The following is a 12436-nucleotide window of genomic DNA, read 5'->3' on the forward strand; positions in this document are numbered from 1 at the left end:
ACCTGCAACCAGTTTTTAAATTATCCATATGTTAGTGACATCAGGGCTGGATTCCCATTCATGGAATTTCAGCCACTCACTTTTGGGTAGCTTCATTAAAACAGTAAGGCTGCTGTGGGCACTGGTTTGCTGAAATTTACTGCTCTGAAATCTGGTGACCGGTGCGATGGCTTCATGCAAATGATTAATTTATTGATTTGCATCCAAACACTTTCCCCATATTTCTAGTTCGCTTCCTGCTGCCTACCTACAAATCGTTCCTTGGCTGACAGGGTGAGAGCAGATGATTTATTTTGGACATAGAAAACAATAATACTGTATCGGTTCCTTAGCAATAGCTAACTAGGAAAATGTTTGGTTTGGCCATTTTCTCAGTGCAGAAATCCCACCTCTTCCTATTTTTGGTTTCAGCATGTTTTGCCTTGGCTTTGCTTATCCTCCTTCTCCCCACCCCTCCCCAGCGTGGTTTGCACAGAACTGGTTAGAAGGGAGGAGGCAGAGGAAGAGAGAGCATTCCAGAGGATGCCAGGATGTCTTGTCTCTGATTGGCTGACCACCGCTCAATGGCTGGTGGAAGAAGGAGTGAACCTTTCAGTCTGCCTTGACGGAGCTGAAATAACAGAATCCCGATCACAGGTAATTCAAGGGGGTGGGGGAAGGGAGAGAGGACCGAGCAGATGGTTTTGTTGTTCTTGTTGCACAAGTCCTTGAGCATTGTCTGCGTCGTATAAAATGCTTGCGTGCGCATTTGGTGCAGCCTGCGCAGTGCTAATGGCTTTCAGGCAGTTTAGCAATTTGCTAGTCTTTCCTGTGTGTACATCTCTTCCAGTAAGCAATCCATATACAGTAAAATCTGTAGCTCATCCAAATCTCTCTGGCAACTTTCTTAACGTGTGAGCTAAGCTGTCAGTCTTAAGTGAAGGTGGAGCAGTTAGGGCACACAGATAGCGAGGTGCACCGTACAAAGCTTTTGCTAGACAGTAGATATTATGATCACAGCAAAAAGACAAGTGCTGGGAAATCAAAAGAGTGTTTCTTTAGGCCTAGGAAAAAAGGCACTGCATTTGTTGATGTAACATTTGGTCAACATTTGGTCTTTAGGCTGTTAATGTGCTATTGGAAGAAGTGAGGAAACAACTTCTAGTGGTCAGTGGCTTTAACGGGTTTCATTGTGCTTTCAGTTATTGAATGAGTATCCCATTCCCTCATAATTTGTAAGGGAAATTAGTTGCCCTATTCAAAATAAGGCATTTTACAGTTTAGTGTACCGTTTAGTGTGGATTACTGTTGATTTGAAATACCACAGATTTTCTAGCACTGATATTTCAGTGGCTAAAACCAGGGAAAAACACATCAGCTCACCATGTTTGCTGTTCGGTGCACTAATTTAAATCATGGCAATAAACAATATTGGTTCAGCAGTTAAAATTGGGTTATTGTGCAACTACATGTACTAGGACAACATACACTGACCTATATAGTTTTCCTAGGAGCGCTACCAACTCCTGGTATAATTTGGAGTGGGAGCTTATATCTAATGGTGCTGCTAATACCAAGGTTGCAGGTTTGATCCCCGTATGGGATAGCTGCATATTCTTGCATTGCAGGGGGTTGTACTAGATGATCTTCAAGGTCCCTTCCAATTCTACAAGTCTGTGATTCTATGAATGTGCCTGTATAGTGTCAAAGAGCTGCCTATTAAAATGGGCAAAATATTGTACTGTATTGCATCAGAAGAGTGAATATTTTAGAGACAAAAATCATGCAGCAGGAAGCTGAAGATGTGAAGTGAAATGCCCTCCCTTTCTGTAATGGCATTTCTTGGTACTGAAACTGGTGCATTTCCCAGTTAATGTATCAAAATCAAAATGCTGATGGGAAGCATTCTATATATGAATAATAAATTAAGGAAAAACAAATGCACAAGGATGTACAATTCATATGAAGAGTGATTCTGGTGGGCATGCACAAAAAAACTGCAGTGAATCCCAGCTTTAAATATGAAGGTGGTCCTCATTCATTAATCTTCTTCTGTGTGCCATAACATAGTAGTAGATCTCATGCTTTGCATACAAATGGTCCCATGCCAAAGATCCCTTGTATCACCTACCTAATACAATCTGTTTCCAGAGGTAGGCTGGATCTTCACCCAAGAGAGCCTCTGCCCCTCAAAACAGACAGTAATGGCTAGATGGATTGACTACAGTGGTACCTCGGGTTAAGAACTTAATTTGTTCCGTAGGTCCGTTCTTAACCTGAGGTACCACTTTAGCTAATGGGGCCTCCTGCTGCCGCCACACGATTTCTGTTCTCATCCTGAAGCAAAGTTCTTAACCCGAGGTACTATTTCTGGGTTAGTGAAATCTGTAACCTGAAGCGTCTGTAGCCTGAGGTACCACTGTATAAGTAAATTCTTGCAAATGACAAAGGCCATATTATACATTATGCAGGCCAGAACACCAGCACTGGTTGTATAGTTCTCATACAATTAGGCACTGCAATGTACAATGTTGCGCTGCACACCCATTGTTTTCAGCCCAGGATTACTCTGTGGGCAGGGTTCAACTAATGAGCTCTCTGGAAGTCAATGCAAAGACTTCTCTGGAAGTCAATGCAATGGCACAACATGGCTCTCCGACTTCTCCGCCTACGCACCTCTGTATCCTCCCCTTCCCAATTGGTTTGAGGGATCAAGAGAACCTCCTGGAACAGAGTATGGGGGAAGAGAGGGCAGATGATTCCACCAGGCAAACAGAAATTCTTTCGCTCATGGAGTGATGCGCTTCGCTCTACTTTGAATGCCTCCCTTTGAGCCTGGGAAAGCTGCTATCAATCTGTACTATGCATGGTCTTTGCTGCTACTTCTTTTTAGTGTACAGTGGTGCCTCGCAAGACGAAATTAATTCGTTCCGCGAGTCTTTTTGTCTTGCGAAGCATGGTCCGTCGCAACTGTGCCTCTTCAAGCGGCTTTAAGAAAAAAGCGAACAAACTCGCAAGACGTTTTTGTCTTGCGAAGCAAGCCCATAGGGAAATTCGTCTAGCGAAGCAACGCAAAAACCGAAAAACCCTTTCGTCTAGCGAGTTTTTCGTCTTGCGAGGCATTCGTCTTGTGGGGCACCACTGTATATAGAGTATTCTGTCTAAAAGAATATGCACATTTGCAAAGTATCGCACACACACACATACACACACACACACTATTTTGAAAAGTCTTTATCTTCTTCTGTTGCTGGTTCAATAGAAGGGAGCTTCAGTATATGGTAATAATCCTTAGAGCAGCCTTCACCAACCTGGTGTTTTCCAGAGGTTTTTGACTACAAGCCAGTCATCCCAGACCATTGTTGATGCTGCCTGAGAGCAAAGGAGTGTCAGGCTGGATCTAGACACATTTTAAAAAGTTACAGTGGTACCTCGGGTTAAGTACTTACTTCATTCCAGGGGTCCGTTCTTAACCTGAAACACCTGAGGCACCACTTTAGCTAATGGGGCTTCCTGCTGCTGCCTTGCCGCCGGAGCACAATTTCTGTTCTCATCCTGAAGCAAAGTTCTTAACCTGAAGCAATATTTCTGGGTTAGCAGAGTCTGTAACTTGAAGCGTATGTAACCAGAAGCGTATGTAACCCGAGGTACCACTGTACAGGAAAACACATTATAAAGCTCATAATGTAAAAAAAGATTGAGAGAAGTCTAAAAGGAAAAAAAATCCCACAAGGAGAAGAAAAAATCTGGGTATGAAAGTATTTAAAAGGACATTACCCCATCCCCCACTACATAAACACACATGTGGGAGAAGTGTGGGAGGGCAATTAAATATTTAAAATACATGGGGGAGAAACCCAGCTAAATATTAAATGTGATCATTATTTAGTATTCCTGTTCAACTTTGTCAAAAGCAGTGGTCCAATACTTCTTTCAAAATCCTGGCATTTCCCTTCCCCTTTCTGCCATTCCCCCCCTTTCATACGCCACCTTTTTTTCAATTTACAGATAATTTTAATGGATCCCCCCATTACTTATAATGCTTACCTTTTTATATTTCAAATGTCTTTAGTAGTATTCAGTTTAACATTTATCTGTTCAGAGTCAGGCTGTGTATACTACCCCATTTGTAGCACACCAAAAAACCAACCAACCAACCAAACAAACAAACACCGTTTTCCTCAATCAGGAATAATTCATGCTCATCTGCAATGTGCTGCTTTCCATCTAGATTGAGTCGAGTTCCTGGCATCCTCAAGGGTGGGTGTGGTCACCTGATATGCATTTGAAAACCTCCCGCTTGATTAGCTTATCCACATCATTTCCTCCCTGCACCTGCCCCAGGTGAGAGAAGAAGGAAGTGGTAATTCCGCTCTTGATATATTCTCACCCCCAATGCCATTGGACAGGCGTGGCTCCATTGCCAGGCCCACTGACATCTGCTTCCCCATTTTCAAGTAGACACATTGTAGTAGAGCAATGCAGAATCGATCTGCAGCGAACTTTTATTTTCAGAATGATACCCGTCTCTCAAGAAGCGCTTTTTAGGGGCAACAAATATGCATTAGGTCCAGATTGTGTGCGGCAGCGGCGGGGGGGGGGAATGATACTCGATTTCCATTGATTCTAGAATAAAATGACATGTGTACACAGTCTGTGAGCCTCTTCTCTGACTCCGCTTCTCTTCCCAGCAATTCCCAAACTCGGCTCTCCCACAAGCCCGAATTCAGTGACTAGGCGCCGTGTGGGAGCAGCTCCCGTAATCAAGAGAAATTGGTAGAAACAGATCTTAGTTCAACACATATTTCAATTATTCAGTTTCCTTGGAAACCTTCTACTGCAGATGGATTTGCCTTTCTGTGGCTAAAAATACCCACCTAGCCCCTCTTACAATAACAAGGAACCGAGAAGATGCAGAACGGGGGCTACGCGCAGCATTGCCACGCTAATTTTCAAAGTTCTTTAATAATTGTGTGAACCACAGACCTGTAATTTCTTATCCTGTGCTACCTTTCAGTGCTGCTGGCAAGCATTCATCCGCCTTGTAGAATGGAGATAAGCCCACCAGCCTTGGCTTCAATTCCTACTTGGGAGGGCGGGGAAGGAAGGGAGTGCTTGTGTGGGAGGCTGGGAGATAAAAGGTTCCAGTAGCTATGAAAGTGGGTGGTAAATGTAGAAAAAGGAACTATTGCAGCTCTCTGAAATCCCTGCGTTGCTCCTCTCACACAAAAGATGCCCGCTTCCATTCATTTAAGCAGCAACAAAGTTAAGCTTTGTCTCAGACCCTTTAAGATTTGTGTGTGTGTTTGTTTTGGCTAAATGGTGACAGTCTTCTTCCTGCACAATGCTGAAGGTTTACCGATTTACAGTGGTACCTCGGGTTAAGTACTTAATTCGTTCTGGAGGTCCGTTCTTAACCTGAAACTGTTCTTAACCTGAAGTACCACTTTAGCTAATGGGGCCTCCTACTGCTGCCATGCCACCGGAGCACAATTTCTGTTCTTATCCTGAAGCAAAGTTCTTAACATGAAGCACTATTTCTGGCTTAGTGGATTGTGTAACCTGAAGCATATGTAACCTGAAGCGTATGTAACCCGAGGTACCACTGTAATTCCTGTCCGGGGGTGGGGGGAGTTCTTGCATTTTCTGCATGTGGGTTTTAATAATATTTTGGGTTTGATCCAAACTAAGGCCTGGGAGTAACAGTAGACACCGTTAGGATTGCATTGTTAGTCACTGTTAGACCAGAGGCAATATGACCACTGGGAGAAGGACAGAGAGAAAAACGCCATGGTACATCTATCAGCACAACTGGACACCTTCATCCATCTGCCCCAGCTGCAACAAAACATATCTCTCCCTTATCAGTCTCTACGGCCACAGCAGGCACTGTAACTCTCCAATGGTTTACTTCACTCCCAAAGGCACACTCTTCCATTGTATCTTGAGACAGATGGATACCAACCATACATTAGTCATGCCTAGAGAAGACCCATTGCAAAGAAAGTTAGCCAGTCATCCCTTTGATATTATTATTATTATTATCTATTAGTTATTAAATTTGCATACCAATGATCAGTAGAGCTACTTACGATGACTAAGTAGATGTGACTATGGTAAGTCTGGATCCAATAAAATAAGGACATTTAACTTCATTTATTTCAGAGGGGTTACACACACAATGTTATCCTTCATTGATCCTGCTCTTTATTGATTTTTAAGTACTTGTAAGGCTGAAATCCTACAGTAAGGAGGAGGCGCGGGGGGGGGGAGAGTGAAGGCAGGTTTAGCACCTAGTTCAGCACCCTGCTAGACTTCTGCCAGGAGGTGAAAGTAAGGATGGAACAGTGCTGTTGCTTTCCTCTGCCCTTTTCCTTCTCCCTACCCCACTCCACCCATTTCTCTCCCGCTGGAAACCATGAGTCACCGAAAGAAGTCTCTTCACATATTAGATTAGATATAGAATTTTCTCTGAAATGCATTCCTGAGTGGAATGCTGATCCTTTCAAATCAATGAGAGCATTGCTACCGACTTCAAAATGAGAAAGGATTGCAGCACCTTGGTCTTTTTAAAGCAAAAGGTCTTGCTCTTGGAAGAATTAAGGCTGCAGTCCTGTACCCTGTTACCTGGGAATAAGTCCCATTGGACTGCACAGGTATTTTGAAAGTGTGTCATGGTAGAAATAATTCATACTTGGGCGGTTTTTATAGAGAGAATGGCCACTATTTTATTTCCTCCCTGTGAAGGACGGTGTGTGGATATATTTTATGATTTTCAACATGTCACATGATTCACTAAACCCACAATTATAATAGGAAAGTCATTTAATTAATTAATTTATGTTTCTACTGCAAGCAACACTGCAAATAATTATTTGTTCTATATCCCTGTCCAGTGATATTGTAATATATCATTTTCTATTTGATTTAGGTAGACTAAAGCCACTCTGGAAATGTTTTTTTATATATATATAATAAAGAGGCAATTCATAAATGTATTAAACAAATGAATATAATGCTAAAATAATTGCATATATATATATATATATATATATATATATATATATATATATATATAGTTCCCCTAGAATTTTTTGCTAAAAGTCCCATTCCAATGAAGCTTGCAACTCCTCGGCAGCTCATTAGGATTACAAACAGGTGGTTTAGAAGATATATAAAATATATAAAATACTGCTGTATTTACTCAAGTTTAATGTGCCATCGAATCTAATGTGCACCTTAATTTTTGCAACGTAATTTGGCCAAAAAAGGTGAGCATTAGATTCAAGTAAATATGGTAGTTTCTGATTAACTACAGTAATTGCACTTAGTAGTTTTTTCTTTGTTAAGGAACAGATAGACACTATATGCCAAATACCTGTAACTGGATTATAAGGTTCAGATATCTGGTTTAGCTCTTTCTTTTAAAGCATTATAAACTAACAAGGCAGCTCTCTCTTCAAAAACAGCATCATGTGTTGCATAGCAACCACTGTAAAGCAAAGGCAGTTGAAACAAGGTATTTTTCAATGCAAACCAGTACAGTGGTACCTCTGGTTACGTACTTAATTTGTTCCGGCGGTCCGTTCTTAACCTCAATCTGTTCTTAACCTGAAGCACCACTTTAGCTAATGGGGCCTCCCGCTGCTGCTGCACCGCCACCGTGCAATTTCTGTTCTCATCCTGAAGCAAAGTTAGCAGAGTCTGGGTTAGCAGAGTCTGTAACCTGAAGTGTATGTTACCCGAGGTACCACTGTCTCTGGAAAGCTAAACTTCAACAAATGGAAACAAGTCAGTGTCATCAAAGTCTGATGATTACAGAAGCTTTCTAAAGTGATAACAGAAACAGCTTAATATACAAAATTAGGGATACACCAACAATAAGTAACACTGGTTATATTACTAGGTTCCTATGGAACACATGGAGCGATGTTTTATGCTATCCACTGTGGATTCATCAAGTGGCTTAGATGTTAGCAACAGGAACAAAAATAATTAAAGGACCAGTTCAGTTGGGGACAAACAAGAAGAAGAAAAAGGTGTTCAGAAGTGGCTTCCCATAATAATAATAATAATAATAATAATAATAATAATAATAATAATAATAATTTATTATTTATACCTCGCCCATCTGGCTGGGCCTCCCCAGCCACTCTGGGCGGCTTCCATAGAAACCAAAAATACAATAAAATATCAAACGTTAAAAACTTCCCTGAACAGGGCTGCCTTAAGATGTCTCCTGAATGTCAGGTAGTTGTTTATCGCTTTGACATCTGCTGGAAGGGCGTTCCACAGGGCGGGCGCCACTACCGAGAAGGCCCTCTGCCTGGTTCCCTGTAGCTTTGCTTCTTGCAATGAGGGAACCGCCAGAAGGCCCTCGGCGCTGGACCTCAGCGTCCGGGCAGAATGATGGGGGTGGAGACGCTCCTTCAGGTATACTGGACCGAGGCCGTTTAGGGCTTTAAAGGTCAGCACCAACACTTTGAATTGTGCTCGGAAACGTACTGGGAGCCAATGCAGGTCTTTCAAGACCAGTGTTATATGGTCTCGGCGGCCGCCCCCAGTCACCAGTCTAGCTGCCGCATTCTGGATTAGTTGTAGTTTCCGAGTCACCTTCAAAGGTAGCCCCACGTAGAGTGCATTGCAGTAGTCCAAGCGGGAGATAACCAGAGCATGCACCACTCTGGCGAGACAGTCCGCAGGCAGATAGGGTCTCAGCCTACGTACCAGATGGAGCTGGCAAACAGCTGCCCTGGACACAGATTTGACCTGTGCCTCCATGGACAGCTGTGAGTCCAAAATGACTCCCAGGCTGCGCACCTGGTCCTTCAGGGGCACAGTTACCCCATTCAGGACCAGGGAATCCTCCACACCTGCCCGCCTCCTGTCCCCCAAAAACAGTACTTCTGTCTTGTCAGGATTCAACCTCAATCCCAGTGGATAGAGAGAGGGAAGTGAGAAAAGAATGGGTTGGTAAGGCATATTTATACAACTAACAATGAGGGGAGGGGTTGGAGGAGAAAAGAAGAGTAGAGAGGAATGGGGAAAGCAGAGTTTATTGTCTAGTAGCTACAATTTCACAATCCCCATGATGCAGTCAAGGAAAAGGAAAGGATGGTCTCTGGATAACGTGGCACCTACTAATCACAGGGATGGGAGGTTGCAGGGAATAGGATCAGATTTTAAAAAATATTTCTAAAGTTTGTAATAAGTTTACAATACAGGGGCAGGATTTTTAAGATGCTACTTGTGCCCCCAGGAGATAAAGCTGATCTATTTACCATGCTTCCTGGAGAAATTGTTGTCTTGTGGTCACCTTATTGTGACTGCAACTGTACCTGAACACCTTTGGTGCTGCACCAACAAGTACAAAAGAACCCCTCTGCAGCACCACAAATCCAACTCAGCGGTGTAACATTGGAAAATGTTGATCACTTCTCCTACCTAGGCAGTTCTCCTACACATTGATGCCGAAATCCAGCATCGGCTGAGCTCTGCAAGTGTGGCTTTCTCCCAATTTAAGTGCATAGTGTTTGAGGACTGGGACATTCGCAGGGAAACCAAAATGCTTGTTTACAAGGCTATTTTACTACCAACCTTATTATATGCTTGTGAAACATGGACCATTTATCAATGCCATCTGCAATTCCTTGAAACATTCCATCAACAGTGTCTCCGAAAAATTTTACACATCACTTGGGAAGACAGGTGAACTAATATCAGTGTACTGGAAGAAGCAAATATCACCAGTGTTGAAGCAATGATTCTTCAACATCAACTTCATTGGACTGGTCATGTTGTGCGGATGCCTGATGATCGTCTTCCAAAGCAACTACTCTATTCCGAACTTAAAAATGGAAAGCGTAATGCTGGTGGTCAACAAAAGAGGTTCAAAGACTGTCTCAAAGCAAATCTAAAAAAATGTAGTATAAACACTGACAACTGGGAAACACTGACCTGCGAGCACTCCAGTTGGAGAACAGCCTTTACCAAAGGTGTCATGGGCTTTGAAGACACTCAAACTCAGGATGCAAGGGAGAAACATGCTAAGAGGAAGGCACACTTGGCAAATCCACGCTGTGACCAACTCCCACCCGGAAACCAATGTCCCCACTGTGGAAGGACGTGTGGATCCAGAATTGGCCTCCACAGTCACTTACAGACTCATTGTTAAAACCGTGTTTATGGAAGACAATCTTACTCGGCGACGAGTGATCACCAAAGAAGAAGACCTGAACACCTACATTTGCATGAATGCAATGCTATTTGTATCGCAATGCACATACTTCCTGTTTTTGTTGGCTATGTGTATTTAACAGGCTGTTAAGCCAAGACTCGCAAACTGTGATTCTCAAGCCTCATTCCCCTGGTCTGTGGCATGTCTAGGTTTGTGGTTGAAGATGGGATATGGCATGTTCATCATACTGAATAGCCATGTAGATATGTAATTGTATTCTTATTGCTTCTTTTACGTCTCATATTGTAGTCTATTGTATTACTATTTTCATTCTGTGGAATTTCAGTTGCTACAACAGGCATGGGGTGTGTGTCATGAAGACCTCAGCAATTTTCAAGTGGTGGGAAAAGATTGGGAACCACTGCTCTGAGCTTTGCAGGTTGAAGTTATATACAATGATGAAGCTATCCTATGTGTGGTCAAAAGCAAGGCATGGATTTGTCAGTGTTTTCTGTTCACCCAGAAATCATACAAAGCCAGTAGCATGGGAAAATATCAGACTTGGTTTTCTAATGTGGAAAGGGAGCTAAACTCACTATAAGTATTTTCTTTTATAAAATATCCCAGTGTCTTGAACTGCAGGCATCAGAAATTAACTTTCACATCATCCCCTAGATACCAGTTTATGATATACAATTACTGGGCTGTGAACATGGATTTTGTGCGACTCAGTACTTCACAACAATGCTTTATATGTAACATCTGGTTCATGCATTCATCTGCTAATAATGTTAATTTAGAAAAGAGCTCATTTCTGTTCTGAAGCAAACATGTTCAGCTTCTAGATGACTTTACCTGGATTTTTTTCTATTCATTTGGTGCATTTGAGGCCAAACTGAGATGTCAAACTGTGACTCATTCCGCATTTCAAAGATCTGGCTGTTAAGCTTTCTATCTCTTACTATAATTTTCTTCAGGAAAAAACCAACCCTAAACAATGTTATGACTGGATCACAGAGGAAAAAAAAAAGGAGAGAATTATTTTTAAATAATTCACTAGTGGGTGTACCCATCTGTGTAGTAGTCATACAAAGAGGCCATTTTCCTTAACTGAATCTCTAGCAAACCTTATCTGTATTAGTAGTTTTCATTCCAAGAAACGTTTAGCAAGGAGACAATAGCTGCACTTAGCTAATCCTTTAAAAAAATCAGTTGCAGAAGTTAGGCGATCAGTCATATTGGTTCAACTTCTAGTAGTCATCTTATACAACTGTATAAAACTTTTTTAAAAATGGAAATAGTGCAGAATTTACTCGGCAATCCTATGGATGTTTATCCCAGAAAAAGGGTTATTCTGTTCTTACACCCAAACATGCATGCCTAGTATTGCATCCTTAGTTCATCCAGACACACAATTCCATTCCCCTCTTGGTTTTCCATTCCACCCCATCCCCAAAAGGTCAGCATTCCATGCCCACCGAGCATGCTCAGTCATCTTTGTTTTTGTTTTTTAAGGCGGGGTTTCCTCTTTAAGATTTTTGCATTTGACACATCTCTTTTGTGCCTGTGTGTTTCCATTGTGGGTACATAAAAACCCTTACTCAGAAGAATTGAGATTGCTATTTGCATACAATATAGGACATATTTTTCCACATCATGTTTCGTAATGATTTAATGGCTATCTTTGATTCTATTAACTTTAAGTGCATTTTACGTTGGGCAAACTGTGGAATGTGAGGGTTAGTTCAGGTAAAAATGAAGGGACAAAGCAGCCTTCTCACAAATCTTACGTTAGCTGTCTTCTGCCATAGCAAGTTGCGGCTTCCTCTGAGAATCTGTGTGTCAGATTCCTGGAAGACAACGTGCCATTTGCATCAGTGAGTAAACGTGTTTGGAGAGGTGTGCAAAATGCTTCAGTCTCTGCTTTTAATGTGCTTCAGCAACACTTTTAATGTGTGCTGCACTGAGGAGATGACCTGTGTGTGATTGTGAGTCACACAAGCAGTCTTTGAGCACTTGGATGATGAGTAGCGTGAGGCACACTTGAAAGCCGGGAACCTCCTCAGTATTGTCAGCTCATATGAGTGAGGTAGAACAGGGCGGCAGACTGTTTGAGGGCAAGTCTCATGCAGCAATCTGGGAGCTAGGACTTCAAAGCCTGATTTTGTTGAGACAGAACCCATTGCTGGTTCCAGCATCAATCTGGGTAGCATACCCCTTTGCAGAAGGATTTAATGATGCCTGCAGGTAAGGTCACACAGTCTAGGGCAGGGGTAGTCA

At 42.2% G+C, this 12436-nt stretch overlaps 1 protein-coding gene across 2 annotated transcripts in view; it reads left to right on the top strand.

Annotated features, from left to right (window-relative positions):
* The first annotated feature begins 506 nt into the window (after positions 1–506).
* CSRNP3 (cysteine and serine rich nuclear protein 3) overlaps positions 507–12436 on the top strand; it is an 88716-nt gene continuing 76786 nt past the window's right edge. The window contains exon 1 of one of the 2 annotated variants that reach the window (XM_082236821.1): positions 507–636. The gene's annotated coding sequence lies outside the window, so the exon portion shown is untranslated. The remainder of the gene's footprint in view (positions 637–12436) is intronic. The other variant, XM_082236822.1, reaches the window with a different exon arrangement.

The sequence above is a fragment of the Podarcis vaucheri genome, assembly GCF_965113315.1.
Source record: "Podarcis vaucheri genome assembly, chromosome: 1".
Classification (NCBI taxonomy): domain Eukaryota; kingdom Metazoa; phylum Chordata; class Lepidosauria; order Squamata; family Lacertidae; genus Podarcis; species Podarcis vaucheri.